Source organism: Protopterus annectens, chromosome 12.part0, assembly GCF_019279795.1.
Source record: "Protopterus annectens isolate FY-2018-M chromosome 12.part0, PAN1.0, whole genome shotgun sequence".
Classification (NCBI taxonomy): Eukaryota; Metazoa; Chordata; order Ceratodontiformes; family Protopteridae; genus Protopterus; species Protopterus annectens.
This window is the reverse complement of record NC_056746.1, coordinates 350,933,551-350,955,209: the sequence shown is the minus strand read 5'-3', so window position 1 is coordinate 350,955,209 and position 21,659 is coordinate 350,933,551. Positions and strand designations below refer to the sequence as shown.

The 21,659-nt window shown below is 44.9% G+C and overlaps 1 protein-coding gene across 1 annotated transcript in view; it reads right to left on the bottom strand.

The window, feature by feature from the left end:
* The window catches only part of LOC122816562 (E3 ubiquitin-protein ligase RNF216-like), a gene marked incomplete in the record, with an annotated part of 2,262,287 nt that overhangs the window by 2,193,717 nt on the left and 46,911 nt on the right, over positions 1–21,659 (bottom strand). The window contains 1 exon segment of the mRNA XM_044089426.1: positions 17,591–17,690.

The window sequence follows — 21,659 nt, the reverse complement described above, 5'->3', positions numbered from 1 at the left end:
AGGATGGTGTAGCTAAAATGCCCTGCAGGACTGCCGTAGCAAAGCCTGCTCTGGATCTGGAATATAAAGGTAAATTGTAATGTTTGGAAAATGTATGCACGGAGCTCCATGTAGCAGCTTCTAAAATGTCCTTGGTAGCCACCCCTCTTAAGAAGGCTGTGGAGGTGGCTGTGGCTCTGGTGGAATGAGGTCTAATGTTAGCTGGCACAGTTTTTCCATGAAAGGAGAAACAAAAACAAATGCAATTCCCTATCCATTTTGAAATTGTCTGTTTGGAAATTGCTTTTCCTTGTGCACCAGCAGCATATGCTACAAACAGCTGGTCAGTTTTTCTGTAACTTTTAGTTCTGTCCAAGTAGTAGCAACTGCCTGTGTATGTCCAGGGTGTGCAGAAGTTTTTCCCCTTTGTTTTGTGGATTTGGAAAGAAGGTAGGCAGGTGAATAGCTTGGTTTAATGAGACCCTGGATACCACCTTTGGCATAAATGAAGGATTGGTTCTCAATGAAACTCTGTCCTGATGAAAAATAAGAAATGGCTGTACTGACATGAGGGCCTGTAACTCAGATACTCTTCTTGCTGAGGTTATGGCCAGAAGGAAGGCAGTCTTCCAAGACAGGAACTGTGGTTCTGCAGATGCTGCTGGTTCAAAGGGAGGCAGTGTTAGTTTTTCCAACACGTTAAGGTCCCAAGTAGGCACTGGTGGTTTCCTTGGAGGATTGATGTTTTTAATTCCTCTTAGAAACTGTCTTAGGAGAGGATGAGAGAAGACAGGTGGATCAGTATTGTACTCTGCTGAAATTGCTGAAGCATGAATTTTAATGGAAGAGTAAGACAGGCCATTGTGGAGCATTTCTGCCAAGTATTCCAGAATATGTGCCATGTTCATCACTGTTGCATCTAGGCCCTTTGTGGTGCTCCAAGTGTGAAATCTTTTCCATTTTGCTGAATATGCCTTTCTTGTGGAAGGCCGGCGAGCTTCCATGATGATATCCTTTACTCTCTTGGATAGCTTATCCTGGGAAGGAGTCAAGGTATTCTCCAGGCTGTTAGCTGCAAGGTTTTCAGGTTGGAATGCAGAGTTTTGTAATTGTGCTGTGTCAGGAGAAGTGGCCATTGAGGAAGAGGCCAAGTTTTGTGCGTGACATGCGCTTTAACAGCGGGTACCAGTGCTGTCTTGGCCAGTCCGGAGCTATCAGAATCACTTTTGTCTGCTCTGTCCTGATCTTCAGTAAGACCTTGGTCATTAATGGAAGAGGTGGGAATGCATACACTGTTAGAGTTCTCCAGCTGAAAGAGAGGGCGTCCACTTTCCATGCTTGTGGGTGGTATGTCCTTGAGCAGAATTTCTTCAGCTGATGATTGTGGTGTGAGGCAAAAAAATCTATGTCCGGCCTCCCCCATGATTGTGTTATCTGAAAGAAGATGTCTGGGTGCAGCATCCATTCGTGTGCATCCGTGATATTTCTGCTTAGGCTGTCCGCCAGTATATTGTCTTTTCCTGGCACAAACTGTGATTGCAGCTCTATATTGACTTTCAGGGAAAGTTCCCATAGATTCATTGCCAGTCTGCAAAGAGGGTAGGAATGGGTACCTCCTTGTTTGTTTATGTACCACATAACTGTGGTGGTGTCTGTCCTTATTAACAGGTGGCCTTGATGCAGGAAGAGTTTGAAGGCCTCGATCGCATGTATCACTGCCAGCATTTCCTTTTGGTTTATGTGCATGCATTGCTTCTTTTGTGACCATAGTCCTTGAATACATCTGCCCTCCATGTGTGCTCCCCAACTGTGGTCTGAAGCGTCCGTTGTAATGGTCTGGCTGGCTATTGGTTTGCTGAAGGGCAGACCCCTGTTTGACTGGCTTGCTTGAGCCCACCACAGAAATTCCTTTTGGAGGCATGGAATGAGTGGAATGAAAGCTTCTAAGCTGTGACTGTGCTGAGTCCATAAACTTCTTAGGTACCATTGTAGTTTCCTCATATGCAGCCTTGCTTGTGGAATCAGAAGAATGCAAGATGCCATGTAACCCAGAGCCTGCAGGATTTTCCTTGCAGTCAGCTGAGTTTGTCTCATCAGGCTTTTGAAATAAGCCGGTAGTTGTCTTTGTTTTTCTTCTGTGAGAAAAGCCATTTGGGTGGTTGAGTCTAGATCCGCACCCAGAAAAGTTATTCTTTGGGATGGAACAAGTCTTGATTTGTGAATGTTGACTGTATATCCCATGGTCTGAAGTAGGTGGATGGCATAATTCAAATGCTTTACCAAAGTTTGTTGGCTGTCCGCTTGTATAAGGCAGTCGTCCAGATATGGGTAAATTTGAATCCCCTGAAGTCTGCAGTGTGCAATTACTGATGCCAAGCATTTCGTGAATACTCTGGGCGCAGTAGATAAGCCAAAGGGCAATGCTGAGAATTGATAATGCTCTGAACCTGCAAGAAATCTGAGGTGTCTTCTGCAACTTTGTCCGATAGGGACATGCAGGTATGCCTCCTTGAGGTCCAGAGTTACCAGTCAAGACCCCTTGCCCAGCATGGGAAGGAGATGCTGTAGAGTCAGTATTTTGAATTTTGGCACAATGAGATAAGTATTCAGTGCGGACAAGTCGAGAATAGGCCTCCATTGTTTTTCTTTTCTTGGAACAACGAATAGTCTGGAATAAAATCCTTGGCCTTGTTCTGAAATAGGAACCTTTTCTATAGCTTTCATTTGCATTAAGCTGGAGAATTTGTTTCAAAGCCTCTGCCCTTTGATTTGGTGGCAGGTCTGGCATGCCTTTTCTGTTTGGTAACGTGTGAAAATGGAACCTATATCCTTTGTCTATTATTTGCAGTGTCCATTTGTCTCTTGTAATACTGTGCCAATTTTCTGAGAATAAAGAAAGCTTTCAGCCCAAAGGTGCTTCTAATTGAGCCCTGGTCGGCGGAGTCAAAGTGAAGTCATTGAGTCTGTCCTTGTGCAGCAGTTGTAGGTCCTGCACTACCTCTCTGGTTGGGAGGCTGCCATTGACGTCCTCTGTAGGAACCTCTAGGCTGCCCTCTACCTCTGGCATGCCTGTTCTTGCCTCTCTGAAATCTTTCTGTGTCCGGAAAGGACCAATTCTTGGCAGGCCAATTTCTGATGAATCTTGGCGGTTGGACTTGTAGAAAATCTTTGACTGTTTGTACAGATTTTGCCTTTTCCTCAAATTTTTTTAAGACCTCCTGAGCAGTGGAGCCAAATAACTTTTGCTTTTCCAGTGGAGCATCCAGAAGCTTAGCTTTAACATGGTCTGGCAGAGATTGCTCCTTCAGCCAAGCATGCCTACGTATGACTGCACCAGTCATAGCTGACCTACATGAAGCTTCCAATGCATCATAACCACACTGCAAGAAATGGTTGCTAACCTGCTGGGAGTTATGTACCAGATCCTGAAGTGATTTGCGATCTAGGGGTTCAGGAGAAGACAGTTTCTTATGCAATTCATCTAACAAATACTCTTGGTACTGTATCATATGAAATTGACAATTTAATGCCCTCATAGAAAGAGTAGCTGAAGTATACACTTTTTTACTCCATCTCTCTACAGCCCTGGACTCCCTTTCAGAGGGGAGTGGATTTTTAGCAGTGGCAGCTGCAACCCCTTTAGGGCCCTGGGAAATAGTTTCTGGGTCTGCAGAGCGGGCTTTGTAAAGAAAGTGATGCTAGTCCGGGACCCTGTAGTACCTATCGGGTTTGACAGGGGCCGGAGGAAGAGTGTCAGGGGTTATGCTAGACTCAGAGTACACATCATCAATGACATTCAAAACAGGAGGAATAGCCAAAGGTCTATGCTGAGGTAAATGCAGAAAAGTTCTTAATCTCTTCCTGGAATCAGAGAATTCCTGGCCCTGCCATTTGAAATGCTCTCTCATAGTGGGCAGGGTCTCCCCGAAGGAAAGTTCCTCAGGAGGGGAGGCCGAGGGGATAGATTCCTCTGCATCAGAATCCTCGTAGGCTGAAAAGGCCTCCTCCTGGTAGTCCGAGAGAGCAGGGCCATCAGAGGCCTCCTCTGAGGAGTGGGGATCAGAGGGCTCAACCCTGGGCCTTTTGTATGGAGGAGGTTGAGAGCCCCGGTCCAGATGGGGCTGAGAGCCCCTAATTAAGGAAATTAAGTCCTCTGCTAAACTTAGAATCTGTGAACCTGTAGTGGGTCCCTGAGGAATAACCCTGGGAGGCATAGTTTTTGTGTGTTTAGCAGCTTTAGCCCTGGTGAATACCTTTATGGACATGGATGCAGGAGGCCTGGCTGCACCACGTGCTGGTGTAGTTTTGTCTAGAGGAATGGTGTCAGAAGATTCCAAAACACCAGTTTCTGAAGGAAATTCAATAACCGACTCAGCAGGGGCCTCCGGGGCCGAGGTTGTCGGTTGAGCGGTTTCGGTGGATGGAAGTACCAAGGACTCTGTTTCAGCCGAGACAGAGACACTCACGGTAGGCCTGGCCGTGGTTTCAGCAGAAACCGCGGGCCGAGTGTGTTGGTCCTTGTCCTTCTGTTTCTTAATTAAATGGGAAGTCGGAGTCTCCAACTGCATATTGTAAGCAAAACTAGCCCCAAAAAATTCCTATGCAAACTCCGCCCGACGTCTAAGAGTGCATCGGTTGAAGGAAGCACAGGCTGAGACGTCGTGGTCTGGGCCTAGGCAGGGGAGGCAGTAAGAGTGGAAATCCTTATGAGGTATTTGTTTCCCACAAGTTAAGCAATTATTAATTTTATCTGACATGGGCTGAGGCAAGAAAGAGTCCCCAACGGGGTACTTAGTTTTTTGAAGTCTTCGGTAGCTGAATTACAGTAGCTGGCCGACCGGCACTTGCGAACTGCTTCTGCTTCGGGCACCACGTGGCAAGAAAGACTGAGGAAGATGGCGTCTGCTGACGTTTTTATACCCCAGGTGCTCTGACGTCAGGGAAAGGGCGACATCAGCCGACGCCGGACCCAGACTTTGGAATCCGGCCGACCGAATGGCTGCCTGAGGCAGGACAACCCATATGTGATGACTGCAGATGCATCCTTGAAGGACATCACCCTCAGAAGCAGATGCCTGCTCAGCGGCTCCAGACCCATCTGAGGGTATAGTTTCTGTAGGTCCAATACCTTGAGTTTCCACAGGCCTTAGTGTCTCCACGTGGCTGTCGGTTACAGCCTGTGGCTCTGAGGTAGCAGGTGTCAGGGGCTGCGAAAGCGCCTCACTGAGAACCGGCGACTGGCATAGAAGAGGCTTCGTCGTCAGTTTTGGACCTCGGATGCCTGTCCTTTTCTTTGTCTTTGCGTTTTTTATAAATTGCGGTTGTCGGTTGTTTCAACGGCATTATGTAATTAAACCTTCGGCCAAAATAATGTAAAGCAAAATCAAACAGACATTTTAATAGTTCGTTTACTGAATCTGGCACAAAACCGACAACTAGTAACGTCGTGGTCAGGGCCTAGGCAAGGAATACAGTAGTCCTTATGAGGTATTTGCTTCCCACAAGAAATACAATTATTAACTTTTACTGACATCGGTCTGGAGCAAGAAAAAGTTTCCCCAACGGGGTACTTAGCTTTACTGAAGACTTCGGTTCTGAAATTCAATTTTGAAAATCTCAGGAGTCGAACGACCGACACTTGCGAACTGCGTTTGCTTTGGGCACCGTGTGGCAAGAAAGACTGGGGAAAATGGTGTCTGTTGCAACTTTTATACCCCTGGAGCACTGACGTCAGGGAAGAGGCGTCAGCAACCGATGCCGGACCAAGACTTTGGAACTCGGGCCGACTGCGGGTCGCCTGCCAGCAAGATAACCTAAGTGTAATGACTGCAACAGTGAAACACGATGAACATCCCTTTTTACAAACGCCAGATGTTTTAGAAGAATGTCCTTGTTTTCTGCCTGAATTAGACAATCCTCCAGGTATGGATATATTTGAATATTTCTTTGCCTGCAAAATGCAATTACTGGAGCCAGGCACTTTGTGAAGACCCTGGGCGCAGTAGATAAGCCAAAGGGCAGTGCAGAGAACTGGTAATGCAAGTAGCCTGCTTTGAAGCGGAGGTATCTTCTGCAAGATTCCCTGATTGGGATATGCATGTAAGCCTCAAGTCTAGAGTTACCAACCAGGCATCTTTGCCTAGCATAGGAAGTAACTGTTGAAGAGTCAGCATCTTGAATTTTGGAATGTCCAGAAATGTGTTTAGAGTAGATAATTCCAGCATTGGACACCATGATTTGTCTTTTCTGGGTACCAGAAAAAGTCTATAATAGAAACCTTGTCCCTTTTCCTCTTCTGGTACTGGATGAATAGCCCCCATGCTCATGAGGGACAGAACTTGTTTCAGGGCTTCTGCTCACTGATTTAGGGGCAGGTCTGGCCATCCGTTTGGATTGGCAACGTGTGGAAATGAAATCTGTATCCCTGGGTTACTACATTTAAAACTCATTTGTCTTGGGTTATAAGTTGCCAGTTTTTCGCATAAAGTGCCAGTTTTCCCCCAAAAGGGGTGGCTAAAAGGTAAGTGCTTGGTAAGTGTACAGGAAGTCATTGAGACTGTTTACCATAGGGAGGTGCCTTGTTGTTCACAGATTTGGAGGTGAAGGCACCCCATTGTTTTGTTCTAAAGGTCCCTTGTGACTGAAACCTGGAGCCTTTGGAATGTCTGGGTTTGACTTGAGTGGCTCTTGAAGCAACTGGAAAGGACCAGTTCTTAGTAGGTCAGTGCCTACTAAATCTTGGAGGTTGCACTTGTAAGAAGTCTTTGACAGTTTGCATAGATTTAGCTTTATCTTCCATCTTTTTTAAAATGTCTTCAGCCTTATTACCAAAGAGATGGTCCTGTTGTAAAGGAGCATCCACAATTTTGCTTTAACATGATCAGGCAGAGTTTGCTCTTTGAGCCAAGCATGCCTTCTTAGCACAGACCCAGTTACAGCAGCCCTGCAAGAGGCCTCCAAAGAATCAGAAAGTACAGTTTTGTACCTACCATAAATGTAGATGTCCGATAGATATGCAACTGCAGTCCTTACATTATGGGTTGTCCTGCCTCAGGCAGCCCACGGTCGGCCGGATTCAAAAGTCTGGGTCCGACGTCGGCTCCTCCCCGACGTCAGAGCGGCTGGGGTACAAAAGCATCAGCCGACGTCATCTTCCTCAGTGTTTCTTGCCCCAGATGCCAGGTGCCCTCCAAGGAAGGCTAAAATTAGAACCGGATAAAAAATTCCAGACATACACAATAGCAATAAACAGATGCACCATAACAGATATCCCCAGCTAAGTATAAAAGGAGGAAAGTGGACCCAATGCACAGAGGGGAAGGAGGGAGGGAAAACCTGACTGCAGTTGCATATCTATCGGACATCTACATTTATGGTAGGTACAAAACTGTACTATGTCCTTCAAGAATGCAACTGCAGTCCTTACATATGGGTTGAATACCATAGCCAAGCTGGGGGTGGTAGGCTCTAAGAAAAGGATGGTGTAGCTAAAATGCCCTGCAAAACTGCCCAAGCAAAGCCTGCTCGGGATCTGGAATATAAAGGGGGGTTGTAGTGCTTGGAAAATGTATGCACGGAGCACCATGTAGCAGCTTCTAGAATGTCCTTTGTAGCCACCCCTCTTAGAAAGGCTGTGGAGGTGGCTGTAGCTCTGGTGGAGTGTGGTCTGACATTGGCTGGCACACCCTTTCCATGGAAGGAATAACAAAATCTGATGCAATGTCCAATCCATTTTGAAATTGTTTGTTTGGAAATTGCTTTTCCTTGTACTCCAGGAGCGTAAGCTACAAATAGTTGGTCAGACTTTCTGTTGGCCTTTGTTCTGTCCAAGTAGTAGCGTAGTTGTCTGTGAATGTCCAAAGTGTGCAGCAGCTTTATCCCTTTATTTTGAGGATTGGGGAAGAAAGTAGGCAGGTGAATTGCTTGATTTAGAGACACCCTGGATATCACTTTTGGCATAAAAGAAGGACTGGTTCTTAAAGAAACCCTGTCCTGATGAAAAATGAGGAATGGAGGTACTGCCATGAGGGCCTGTATCTCCGAAACTCTTCTTGCTGAGGTTATTGCAAACAGGAAAACTGTTTTCCAGGAAAGAAATTGCAATTCTGCAGATGCTGCTGGCTCAAAGGGAGGAAGAGTTAATTTTTTCAACACGAAATTGAGGTCCCATGCAGGCACTGGTGGTTTTCTGGGAGGTTTGATATTCTTTACCCCTCTTAGAAATTGTCTTAGCAAAGGATGTGAGAACACAGGAGGATCAGTGTTGTATCTTGCTGAAATTGCTGAAGCGTGTATTTTTATGGAAGAATAGGAAAGTCCATTATGCAGCATGTCTGCCAAGTATTCCAATATCTGTGGCATGTTCATTACTGATGCATCCTGTCCCTTGTTGGTATTCCAGATGCTGAATCTCTTCCATTTGGCTTAAGCTTTTCTGGTGGAAGGTCTGCGTGCTTCTAATAATATCTGTTGAACTTCCTTGGAGAAAGAGATATGGGGAGAAATCATGGGACCCTCCAAGCTGTCAGCTGCAGAGTTTGCAGGTTGGGATGAACCGTCCCGCAATTGTGCTGAGTCAAGAGTGGAGACCATAGAGGCAGGGTCCACGGTTTGGTGCAAATTATGCTCCTTAGTAGTGGATACCAGTGCTGTTTTGGCCAATCTGGAGCTATTAAGATGCCTTTCGGTTGCTCTGCTTTGATCTTCAGTAATACCTTGGTCATCAATGGTAGAGGTGGGAATGCACAGATTGTTACAGAGTTCCAGCTGAATGAGAGAGCATCTATTTTCCAGGCTTGTGGGTGATGTGACCTCGAGCAGAACTTTTTCAGATGATGATTGAGGTGGGAGGCAAAGAGGTCTACGTCCGGCCTCCCCCATGCAGAAGTTATTTGTGCAAAAATGTCTGGATGCAACATCCATTCGTGTGGATCCAGGATGTTTCTGCTTAGACTGTCCGCTAGAACATTGTCCCTGCCCGGAACAAACTGGGATTGTAGCTGTATGTTCAGTTTCAGGGATTTTTCCCAGAGAGTCATTGCCAGTCTGCAAAGGGGGTAAGAATGAGTACCTCCCTGCTTGTTTATGTACCACATAACAGTGGTGTTGTCTGTCTTTATTAGTAGATGACCTTGCTGAAGTTATTTTCCGAGAGCCTCGATTGCATGCATTACTGCTAACATCTCTTTTTGATTGATGTGCAGATGTACTTCCTGGGGAGTCCATTGCCCTTGAATACATCTGCCCTCCATGTGTGCCCCCATCCATGGTCTGAGGCATCTGTTGTAATGGTTTGGCTTGTTTGAGGCTTGTTGAAAGGCATACCTTTGTTTAACTGGCTTGCTTGGGCCCACCACAAAAATTCCCTTTATAGACATGGGATGAGTGGGATAATTTCTTCTAAGTTGTGGCTGTGTTGAGACCATAAACTTTTTAGGTACCATTGTAGTTTTCTCATGTTTAGTCTTGCCAGTGGAATCAGTAGAATGCAAGATGCCATGAAACCCAGGGCCTGCAGGATTTTCCTTGCAGTCATCTGGGTGAGCTTTGCTAGGCTTTTGAAGTAATGTGGTAGTTGTTCCTGCTTCTCTTCTGTGAGGTAAGCCATTTGAGATTCTGTGTCAAGTTTGGCTCCTAGAAAAGTTATTTGTTGGCATGGCAGTAGTCTTGATTTTTGTAAGTTGACTGTCTATCCCAAAGCCTGTAGTAAGTGAATGACATAATTCAAGTTTTTTGTCAAGGCTTGCTTGCTGTCTGCTTGTATAAGGCAGTCGTCCAGGTAAGGGTATATTTGTATCCCCTGGAGTCTGCAATGTGCAATTACTGATGCCAGGCATTTCGTGAATACTCTGGGCGCAGTAGATAAGCCAAAGGGCAATGCTGAGAATTGATAATGCTCTGACCCTGCAAGAAATCTGAGGTATCTTCTGCAACTGTGTCTGATTGGGACATGCAGGTATGCCTCCCTGAGGTCCAGAGTAACCAGCCAAGACCCCTTGCCCAGCATGGGAAGGAGTTGCTGTAGCGTCAGCATTTTGAATTTTGGTAGAATGAGAAAAGTGTTTAGAGCGGACAAGTCCAGTATAGGTCTCCATTGCTTTTCTTTTCTTGGAACAAGGAACAGTCTTGAGTAAAATCCTGGCCTTGTTCCTGAGGAGGAACCTTTTCTATTGCTTTGATTTGTTTCAGCTTTGAAATTTGTTCGAATGCCTCTGCCCTTTGATTTTGTGGCAGGTTTGGCATGCCTTGTCTTGTTGGTAAAGTATGGAAGTGGAACCTGTAGCCTTGGTCTATTATGTCCAGAATCCATTTGTCCTTTGTTAAAATGTGCCAGTTTTTTGAAAATAAGGATAATTTTCCGCCTAACGGTGCTTCTCTTTGAGCCTTGGTCGGCGGTGTCAAATGCAAGTCATTGTGATTGTCCCTGTGGGGCAGGGGAAGTCCCCGCACCACCTCTCTGATTAGTCGGTTGCCATTGGCGTCTCCTGTAGGAGCCTCTGTATTGCCCTCTTCCTCGGGCACGCCTGTTTTTTCCCCTTTGAAATTTGTCAGTGTCCGGAAAGGACCAATTCTTAGAAGGCCAATTCCTGCTGAACCTAGGAGGCTGAACCTGGAGGAAATCCTTGACTGTTTGCACTGATTTAGCCTTTTCCTCAATTGATTTCAACACATCCTGAGCATTAGTACCAAATAGCTTGTGCTTTTCCAGAGGTGCATCTAGAAGCTTTGCTTTAACATGATCTGGTAATGGCTGTTCTTTTAACCATGCATGTCTCGATGACGGCCCCTGTCATAGCTGCCCTACATGAAGCTTCCAATGCATCATATCCACACTGAAGAAAATGATTGCTAACCTGCTGTGAGTTGTGAACCACATCCTGCAAGGCCTTCCTATCTAAAGGCTCAGGAGAGGCTAACTTTTTCTGCAAATCATCCATCAAGAAATCCTGATACTGAAACATATGAAAAAGGCAATTGAGGACTCTCATAGCCAGTGTGGTTGAGGTATAAACTTTTTTGCCCCACCTCTCTAGGGACCTAGCTTCCCTGTCTGAGGGCAAAGGATTCTTGGCCGTGGATGTTGTCACCCCTTTGGGCCCCTGGGAAATTGTTTCTAGATCAACAGCATGGGCCTTAAAGAAATGTTTGTGAGTTTCAGGAACCCTGTAGTATCTGTCCGGCTTGACAGGAGCAGGGGGGAGAGAATCAGGCGAAGCACTCTAATCTGAGTACACATCATCCAGAACATCTAGCACTGGAGGGATAGCTAAAGGCCTGTGTTGTGGTAGCTTAAGGAAGGTACGAAGCCGTTTCCTGGAATCGGAGAATTCCTGGCCTTGCCACTGAAAGTGCTCCCTCATGGAGTGAAGAACTTCCCCAAAAGAAATATCCTCAGGAGGAGAGGCAGAGGGGATAGAATCCTCCGCATCTGAATCCTCGTAGGCCTGGAAGGACTCTTCCTGGGTATCTGAGTGATCAGAGTCACCAGAGGCTTCATATGAAGAAAGGGTGTCTGTATGCTCAACCCTGGGCCTTTTGTCAGAAGGTGGCGGAGATCCTCTGTCAGGATGGGCCTGGGAGCCTCTGATTAAAGAAATTAAATCTGCAGCTAAAGACATGATTTGTTTCAGTAGTGGGCTGAGGCAGAGCTTTAGGAGGGTGAGACTTAGCCTGGCTAGCAGCCTTAGTACGTGTGTAGGCCTTGATAGACATAGACATAGGGGGCCTAGCTGTCCCACATGCTGGAGTAACCTTGTCCACTGGTATGGTCTCCGGTAAATCTTGGGCTTCAGAATCTGGAGGAAAATCAACCACCGGCACCGGCGCAGGCTCCGGGGCCGGGGTGATCGGTAAAGCGGTGTCGTTGGTCCGGAGCGGTGGAACAACCGCCTCAGAAGAGACCGATGCACTCGCGGCAATTTTTGGTGTGGTGTCGGTGGAAGTCGCGGGCCGAGTATGTCGGTCCCGGTCCTTCCGTTTTTTGGAAATATGAGGTGTCGGTTGTTCCGACGGCATGGTATAGGAGAATTTATCGCCAAAAAAGTCTTCAACTCTGCCCGGCACCTGAGGGTGCGCTTACTGAAGCAAGCACAGGCAGCACAGGCCGAGACGTCCTGGTCTGGGCCAAGGCAGGGGAGGCAGTAAGAATGGAAATCCTTATGAGGTATTCGTTTACCACAAAACAAACAGTTATTAACTTTTTCATTTTTTTCTGACATCGGCTGAGGCAAGAAAAAGATCCCCAACGGGGTACTTAGCTTTTTTGATGACTTCGGATATGAAAAACAAGAGCTGACCGACCGGCACTTGCGAACTGCTTCTGCTTCGGGCACCGCGCGGCAAGAAAGACTGAGGAAGATGGCGTCGGCTGATGCTTTTATACCCCAGCCGCTCTGACGTCGGGGAGGAGGCGGCATCAGCCGACGTCGGACCCAGACTTTGGAATCCAGCCGAACGAGGGCTGCCTGAGGCAGGACAACCCATATGTAAGGACTGCAGTTGCATTCTTGAAGGACATCCACATTGCAAAGTATGTTTTCCAACTTGTTCAGCTGAATGCCATAAATCCTGTAAATCTTTATTTTCACATAGTCAGAAATTAACATCATTTTCTGTTTAAGCAGTCCCATGATATGCTGTTGATATTTAAGCATATGAAATTGACAGTTTAAAGCCCCGATTTCCAAGGTCGCAGAAGTGTAAACCTTCTTACCCCATCTATCAAGCGCCCTGGAATCTCTATCACAAGGGGTAGGATTTTTAGCAGTAGAGGCCTTAATGCCCTTTGGACCCTGAGAAATGGTTTCAGGATCTGCAACAGGATTTTTGAAAAGGAATTTGTGGGAGTCAGGAATCCTGTAGTATCTGTCTAGTTTACAGAGAGCTGGAGGCACAGAATCAGGAGCCATACTAGATTATGAAAAATCATCAACAATGTCTAGAACAGGAAATATAGCCAAAGCCCTGTGCTGAGGAAGAAGAAGAAAATCCCTAAGTCTCTTTTTAGATTCTGAGAAATCCTGACTTACCCGATGGAAATGTTCCCTTAAAGTTTGTAAAGTTTCCCCAAAAGAAAAATCCTCAGGGGGAAAAGCAGAAGGAATGGAATCTTCTGCATCAGAGTCCTCATAAGTAGGTATAGACAAATCCTGTTCATTATAAGAGTCAGAAGAAATAGAATCATGTTCAGAAGATTCATAATCAATGTCTTGCCTAGGCCTCTTAGGAGGGGGTTGACTACCTCTATCAGAGTAATTAAATCTTCAGACATTTTGATCAATTGTTTTTTTAGGCATAGGGGCCTGCCCATGTGGCCCAGGCATCGTTTTTTTAGGCATAGATTTAGATTTTGGCCTTAGTTTTGAAGATGGCATCGGTCTGATATAAAAATCTGTAGGCTTAAAAACACCGTAAGAAGCCAGTGCCTGCACAGCGGCTCTGGACCCATCTAAGGAAGAGACATCCGCGGGTTCCATAACTGAAGCATCTCGCGGTATACTCCTAATGGGTCTCATTAGAGGCCTGCGAATCAGAAGTAGCGGGTATCAGGGGCTGGAAAAGCACCTCAGTGAGTACCGGTGAACTGGCGACCGGCTTAGGAGAAGCGTCGTCGTCAGTTTTGGACCTCGACAGCCTGTCTCTCTTTTTATTTGTGTTTTTTAAGGTATTCCGGTAGTCGGATTGCAAATCGATGACATTTCTGGATAATTAAATCGCGAGCTAAAGTATTTAGAAGCAAAAATATACCGATGTTGAATAGTGCGTTGATTAAATTTAGCACAAAACCGACAGCAAGGTACGTTGTGGTCAGGGCCTAGGCAAGGAATACAGTACAAATGAAAATCCTTATGAGGTATTTGCTTCCCACAAGTAATGCAATTATTAACTTTTAATGACATCGGTAAGGAGCAAGAAAAAGTCTCCCCAATGGGGTACTTAGCTTTTAGTTGAAGACTTCAGTTCTGAAACTCGAAAACGAAAATTTCAGGAGTCAGCTGACCGGCACTTGCGAACTGCATCTGCTTCGAGCACCGCGCGGCAAGAAAGACTGATGTAATGGTGTTGGCTGCATGTTTTATACCCCTGACGACCTGACGTCATGGAAGAAGGCACAGCAACCAACGCAGGACCCAAGACTTTGTTAATCAGGCCGACTGAGGGCAACCTGCCAGCAGATTACCCAAATGAAATGACTGCAACAGTGAAACACGAAGAACATCAACACCACCTTTGGAGCTTCGGCCCATGTTCTGGGGCCAAAAGGTGTGAAATGACTTGCAGCCTGGTAGTGCAGGGGTGCTTTCTGCTGCCTTGAACCAGGTCTCTGTTACAAGCACAAATGTCGATGTTCTCCACTTTGAGTGCTTTGAGCGAGAATATTTTGAGATTTAGACTTTTAGCGTTGAGCAGCATGACCCACACATTGCATTTGTTTGTAGTTGTTACGGTGGTAATTTGGTCTTTGGAAAACTGTCTAAAAAGGCACTATAGGGGTGGCAAGAGCCTTGGCCAGTATCCAGAAGCCCAGGGGTGATGGATGCAGGCCACCAGTGGCCAAGCATCGAGGTCTGTCAATCAAGTCATCCCAGGTAGATACTGCATCCCCTTAGAATGACACCAGAAGCTTTGCCAATTGTTGAAATAAATTATTTTCTGCTTGTACTGTGGTATCATTCTTGGTAATGGTAGGATGTTGCTCAGGGCTAGGGTCATACCCACCTGGGCTACATTAATCTGAGCATGTCTCTTCATGTAGTCCAGGGAGGTACATCTCAGGTCATTCACACCCACATGCACAATGACAGTCATATTTGTACCTGTTGTTGAGGAACCTGAGTGCATGCGTTACGTGGCAGGTCTTGGCACCTAACAGGCAGGTGACTGTTACTTTCTCCTTATTCAATCTAGTGAGTGGGACATCAGTGTGCCTCACTATCGAGTCACCTACGACTAGTGTGTTGGGCATGCGGTTTTGCCTTAGGGGCTTTGGCTGAGGGGCACACTGTTTAGAAGAGTTGTCTCTCGTGATTAGTGTTGTGGTGGTCGAGTGCGTTTCAGCCTTGGAGGTCTCTACTGTTTCGGTAGATTTTTATTGACAGCCTCCGCGAAGGTGGGTGTGTGGTTTGTGTTTTTATGTGAAGGCAGTGCTGGTGTGTGTTCTGGAGGGCTGTGTGTTCCATTTGGTGTGGTGCAAGTATTGGCCTTTTCCTCTTGACCAGCTATTCCAGTCTTGGCTGGAGAGTGCATGGCTTCCAATTTGGATATTGAAGTGTATCTCTCACAAGTCTGAGTGTTGGGAGGTAAGAGGAGAGGGTTGTCGGTGTTCATGAGGCAGTTGCTACATTGTCTCAGGATGACCCAAGTTCACCAGGTTAAAAGAGAAAGCACAGGGAATTGACCTTTAGATATGCCTGGAGGGGTGGGCATTAATAAGTACTGCAGCTGTTTCCTTGTAGAACGTTTAGTGTCGGTAGCACTTTTGTGTACTACAATAATTGCTACAAGAAGTCTGGTAAAGTGCTAGACTAATAAGCTAGTAAAAGTGCAGGAGAGGAGAGAACTAGCAGATCTAAGGGAAAAATTGAAGGGCAGACTTTGGCACCGCTCAGAAGCTTACAGTCCTGGATACAGCAAATCTGTATCTGGACTAGACTAGTTACAGGAAAGGCAGGAAACAAGTGCAAACGCGGGCTTTTAAACCAGAAAGTTGAAAGAGATGGAAAAACTGCCCAAACGGCCAATAAACTACAATTTCTGGGCCACAAACCACTCCTCTTGTGGTAGATAGGCTACCTAGTGCTTACCCCTCCAACTGATAAGCTAGAAGGCTTCCCTCCAACACAGAAAGGCTTGGGGGCTCAAAACCTTACAAACTGCCCTGGAATACAGCAAATCTGTATCTGGACTAGACTAATTACAAGAAAGGCAGGAAAAAATCTTAGATTTTTTTTTTATAGAAAAGCAGCTAAAACAGCACTAAAAAACTATTCAATTGCAGTGCAAGCTACCACACTGAGTGTGTAGCAATATTAAAGCAAATACAGTTTAAATAAATGCAATTTATTCAAACTGCATTCTGAACTGAATTCAATTATTGTTTTATTCAACTCTGAACAGTTAAAAAGTGCCAAAAAATATACTTATCAGCTGAGAAGCACACTCATTCAGAACACAAGGCAATTCTAGCAAAGTTTTTTTTTTTTTTTTAGTTAAGTGGAAAGGGAGAAAGGAGAAACAGAAGATAATTCAAGGTTAAGGACGCCAGTGGCTTGGCCTTCTCAAATGTTCTCTCTGTATTAGGTAGAATGAGCTAATGACACTAGACTGGGATAAAGCTGAATAGATGGGACTGGTAGGAGTGCCAGAAATCGAAATTTGATCTCACTGTACTCTGAGTGAGCAAATGAGATGGACCTAGGAGGAGTGCTCAAACACAAATTTACAGGAGGGGTGGGCGATTTCAAAGCCACCAAGATTAATACCACAACAAGAAAAGGAAGGAAGTTGGGAAACTAACTGCAGACAGAGAGACCAAAATATTCAATGAAACAAACACAAAACTAAAATGCAGTACCATCTTTAACACTACAAGTTTATACAATGTCTACTTTATGCCATTACACAAACATAAGGTACATTTATAATAGGTTCATAGGTTGGTACTGGGCTATCTGCCCGAAGGCATATATTAGCCCAGCCACGTTGTGCAGTATTCACCACCCCTTTAGTAGTTCCCTAGACCTTTGTACTAGCAGCTAGTACCCTTGGACCCTATCTAGTAGCGCTGTTGGTGTGATCCCCGGTGTGAACTTTCTATTACCCATCCACTCATCAAGGTTCCTCTGAAGAGTGATAGTGAGGGGCTCTGTCTTATGTAGATCGGGACCCTGTTCCATAGTAAGGGAAGTCTCTGCGAAGGGAATCTATCCCTCCAGCATGTTCTATTCATTGTTGTGTTCGTGTAGCTCGAGTAGATTTGGTTTTGCTAAGATGGAGCATGTTCAATTCTGAGTTGGACATGGCTCTGTACGTTAGACAGAGATCGCCTCTGAAAAAGCAGTATGCAACAGAGAACAGTCTTAGCTTTTTCAATCGTGCTGCATAGGGCAACTGTTTGAGGCCAGTAATCCTCTTGGTTATGTACCTTTGTGGTCTCTCCAGCTGCTGGAGATGTCTAGCCAAGTACATTCCAATTGGTGCATTGTATTCAATAATGGGTCTGATGAGGGAAGAGTAGAGGGGCACCATTACATCCTTAGATCTTGATGCAAACCCTTTCGTGATCAGATGGGTCACACAGAAGGATTTTTCTAACCACTCTGGCAACATGGTTATCAAAGGAAAGCTGACTATCTACTTGGGTCCCTAGATCCCTTATTTCTTCTTCAGATTTCAGGGGATTACCTCCTATGTTGTAGTTTGTGGGTACTCTGTTTTTTCTGTTTTAATCCGTTATGGACATGCCAACCTACAATTCCTCTCTAAAGTAACTGCTAAGGATTCTGGCTCAAATACATACATTTTCATTCTTAAAATATCTATAACATTACCCTTTCATGAAACATCATGCAACGCTTGAATGTAGTTTCTAATAGATCTAGAACTTGCTTACCTTATCATCATTGCTTTCGAGCAGACTGCTCTTGGGTAAACTGATCAATCCATTTTCTTTTTTAGGATAATCTGGATTTTCTAAAAGATTATTGCAAATACTGAAAAACAAACAAAATAGATTAAAACATCGAATTAAGATCACAATCCAGTAAGATGTGGATGGTGCTTTCAAACAAACAAAAACTTCTGAAAGTAGGGATGTTAAGAGTCATAAAAAACATTGGCCTGTCTCCTTGCTGTCATCTGTAGCCAACCTCTGCAACCTGTTGCTCCACCACAATTTGAAACACAAGCAGTTCTGAGCTTCTTTGTGCTCAGCAATAAAGAATACTCCATCCAAGTACCACTACAATGACTATCCTTGTTAATTTAACATATAAAGTGTATGTATAAAACATACATGTAATCTTAACATGTAACTTCTACTGAACTGCACCATGCTTCTATTTTGGTACCTCATTTTTAATTCTGAAGGAACTTTTAAACTATGGGCTGCAGCCCTAAAGCACTGTATGATTTTTCAGTTACTTGAACAAGCTAAAGTTTTTCTGCTTCAAGCATTGTACAAACTTGCACCTTTTTCTATTAGGGCAGCACCAAGGATCTATGCTGGGTACTCCTCTTTTTCCCCCCATTTTCAAAAACCTCATCACACCGGATTCTTCAGACCAGTATGCCATTTTGTTTGCAGCTGACCTGATGCCAAGTCACATCCAAAAGCTCTCAAGATGTACTTGGCAACATACTCTGTCATGTCTTTGCAATCACTAATTACAACACAACTGAAAACAGACTTAAAATGTATAATATTTATGATGCATAAACTGGAATAAGATGTAACCCTTCTAAATGAAGGGCTGATTGTCCAAAAAAACAGTATGCTGGATGATTGCTCTTTTAACAATGAAACACTGTGGTTGGATTCAGTCATTTTCTTTCATTAAACACAATTAACACAAAGTAAAGTGCAGTTGTGCAAGTAAAACTTACCATAACAGTAGACGTTAGAATAATCACAGCTACAGTAGCCTTAGCTATACGGGTTACTTCCTGCACAGGATTTAACAGCCGGGCCAGCTTCCAGAGCTGAAGGGTGCCTTCCATGCACCCAAACCTCCAGCAGCTTGAACAAAACTGAAGAAAATCAATGGCTTGGCATCAAGACCTTCAGAGCTTTCATGCCAAATAAGACAGGGAGACTAGAGCCCTGAAAGAGGCCAATGCTAGGTAAATAAAAATAAAAATCTCCACCCTGGCAACAAGAAATATACAAAAATAAGGGGGATGAAGAGAACAGCTACTAAAGCAGTGATCATTCGAACATCTACTGCTATGGCAAGTTTGTTTACACAACTGTGCTGTGTTCATCATTTGATCACTGTTGCAGTTATCTTAGCTACATGACAGGTTACCACAGCTTATACTGACTGGGAGGAGGAAGGATGAGGGCCCCAGGACCTTGGATCCAATCCAGCAGAATAGTGCTCCAGCCTCAAGCCCCTTTAAAAACTCTCCATTCCCATAATGCATCTGCCCCACCCTAGTTAGCTCAGACCTAGTATAATAGCTGAAGAACCAGACATTATCAATCCGTACTGCCTAGAACACAAGGAATACAAACTGTTAGTCCTTCAGGTTTTATAGCATGGAAAGGAGGGATTACTGTCTAATCAGACAGGAATGAAAGGATCCATCATTATGGCAAGTACATAACTTTCATATCCAATTCATTCATGCCATCGGATCAGATGTGCGAGTCAAAATCCAAGATGCTCTAGCCCTAGAAATACTAACCAGTTTGGAGTGTTTAATGACGGTATGCATGGAAGACAGACTGGCCCCCTCACATACATCTCTCAAGTGCCATCTAAAGAAAGCTATACATGTAGCTATGGCTACAGTAGAGTGGGCCTTTAGTTTACATAACAGAGTGGGCAATTCATAGACAAAGGAGATACAACTAGACAACCATCTGGAAAGAGGTACTTTACCTTTTTCCTCCAACTTATTCTAGGCAAAGGAAACCAATAGATGCTCACCTTTCCTCACTGAAGCTGTTCTGTGAAGGTAAGACTGCAATTGCCTGTGAGCATCTGAAGTATCTAGCAACAACTCCCCTTTGTTTTCATATTTAGGGAAGATGAGTAAATGAATGGTCTGAGAAATACTGATCTCCAAAGCCACCATGGGAATGAAAGAACAACTAATTCTTTATGGAAAATGAGATATGGGAACCTGAAGATAATGTATGGTGCTATGAAATCCTTGTAGCCCAGGTGTCACTAGGAAAATGTTTTTTCAAGACAAGAATATAAGCTAGTCACTGCTAGTTCAAAGGGAAGTCTAGTCAGGGCTTCTGAAATGAAATTCAAGTCCTGTGGAGGAACCAGTTCTTTAACAGGTGGACAAAACAGTAAGGTGCTTTTGATAGACTTTGCAGAGATTATAAGATGCGAAGGAGAGATTCTAAAAGACAGTACGAAAACAATTGCTGCCAAGTGAACTTTGATGGTAGCAAAACTAGTTCTGGACTGAAAAGGGGAAGTAAGAAAGAGAAAACACCTGGTATAGGGGATGAAAAGAGATCAATGTTCTGCATTTCAGCCTACACAAATATTCTCTTCAATTTACTAAATACTCTATGAGGCTTCCAAGAAGCTATTGGAACATTAGCCACTTCCTGGGGAAGAGAATCCTCCCCTTGCCATCACTGGACCTGGAAAAAACAGACAGTAAAGTTTCAGACTGGTTTGGCTCCCTGGAGGGGTGACTTATGAAATCCATGACTGGATCTAGGCACAAAGGGGGGCCCTTCAAGTAAGGCTTCAGAAGGGGGCCCCTTCAAGTAAGGCTTCAGCAGGAGAACCAAACCGGTCTGGACCAATAACAGTCTACAAGGATGACAATTGCTTTGCAGCATAGAGCTTTTTGCAGGAATCTAGAAGTAAATGGCAGGAGCAGATGTACATAAAGCAACCCGGGTGACTAAAGCTGAGACAGAGCATCCTGGGAAAGTGGTCTCAGGGGGGGAGCATGGTAAAGTAATAGCTGCATTTCATGTTGTACTGGGTGGCAAAGAGTTTGCAGCAAGGAATGCATCAACAATGGAATACCTTTTTTTCAGTTGCCTAAATGAGGGACCACTCGTAAGCCACTAGAAGGTTCTTGCTGAGCCTGTCCACAGGTCCACTGAGGGTTTCAGGAACACGTATTGCTAACAGAAAACAGTGAGAGGTCATCACCCATTGACACAACCTCATGGCTTTGCGATATAAGGGGTTGGATCTGGGTCCCCCCTTGTTTGCTGACTGCCTATCATCATATCGTCTCTCTGTATGGAGATCATGCCCTGAGGAGGTAGTCCAGAAGTTCCATCAACAAAAGAACTGCACTCAACTCTAGGACATGTAAGTGAAGGCTGGCCTCGTTCTCTGCTCAGAGGCTTTAGATTATTCTCCTCTTGTACTACTAACACCACCACCCCTGCAGAAGACATCCATTGTCACTGTTGCTGAATGTGATGGAGTTTGAAAGGGTCTGCATGCGCACACAGATGGAGTACCGAGCCACTATTGAAGGTATTTCCTGCAAGACTGAGAGGATTATGGTCTTGGATAGAGGGAGGTAGCACTGAGACCACTAATTTTGTAAGACACTGTAAATTTCTCATGTGATGGCAGGCAAACTTTACCATTAGAACTGAAGAAGCCATCAGGCCGAAAACTCTGAGCACTAGATGTGATGTTGGTCGACCAGTCAAAAAAGGACTCCACTGTAATGCATAAGGTTTGCATGCTCTCCTGAGGGAGAAATACAATGGAAAATGGAAAGAGTGGAGTCCAGGTAACATCCCAAGAAGACTACACGGTGTGAGGGATCCAAGCTGGGTTTTTGAAGGTTCACAGATATGCCTAGGGAGGTGCACAGTTGACAAAGATGACTTTTTCTGGCCTTCTTGAGAGATTCCATTGAGGAGGCAGCCAGAAGTCAGTTATCCAAGTATGGGAACATTTTATGTCCCCAAAGTCAAGGATTGGCAGCTATGACTGCTACGCATTTAGTAAACA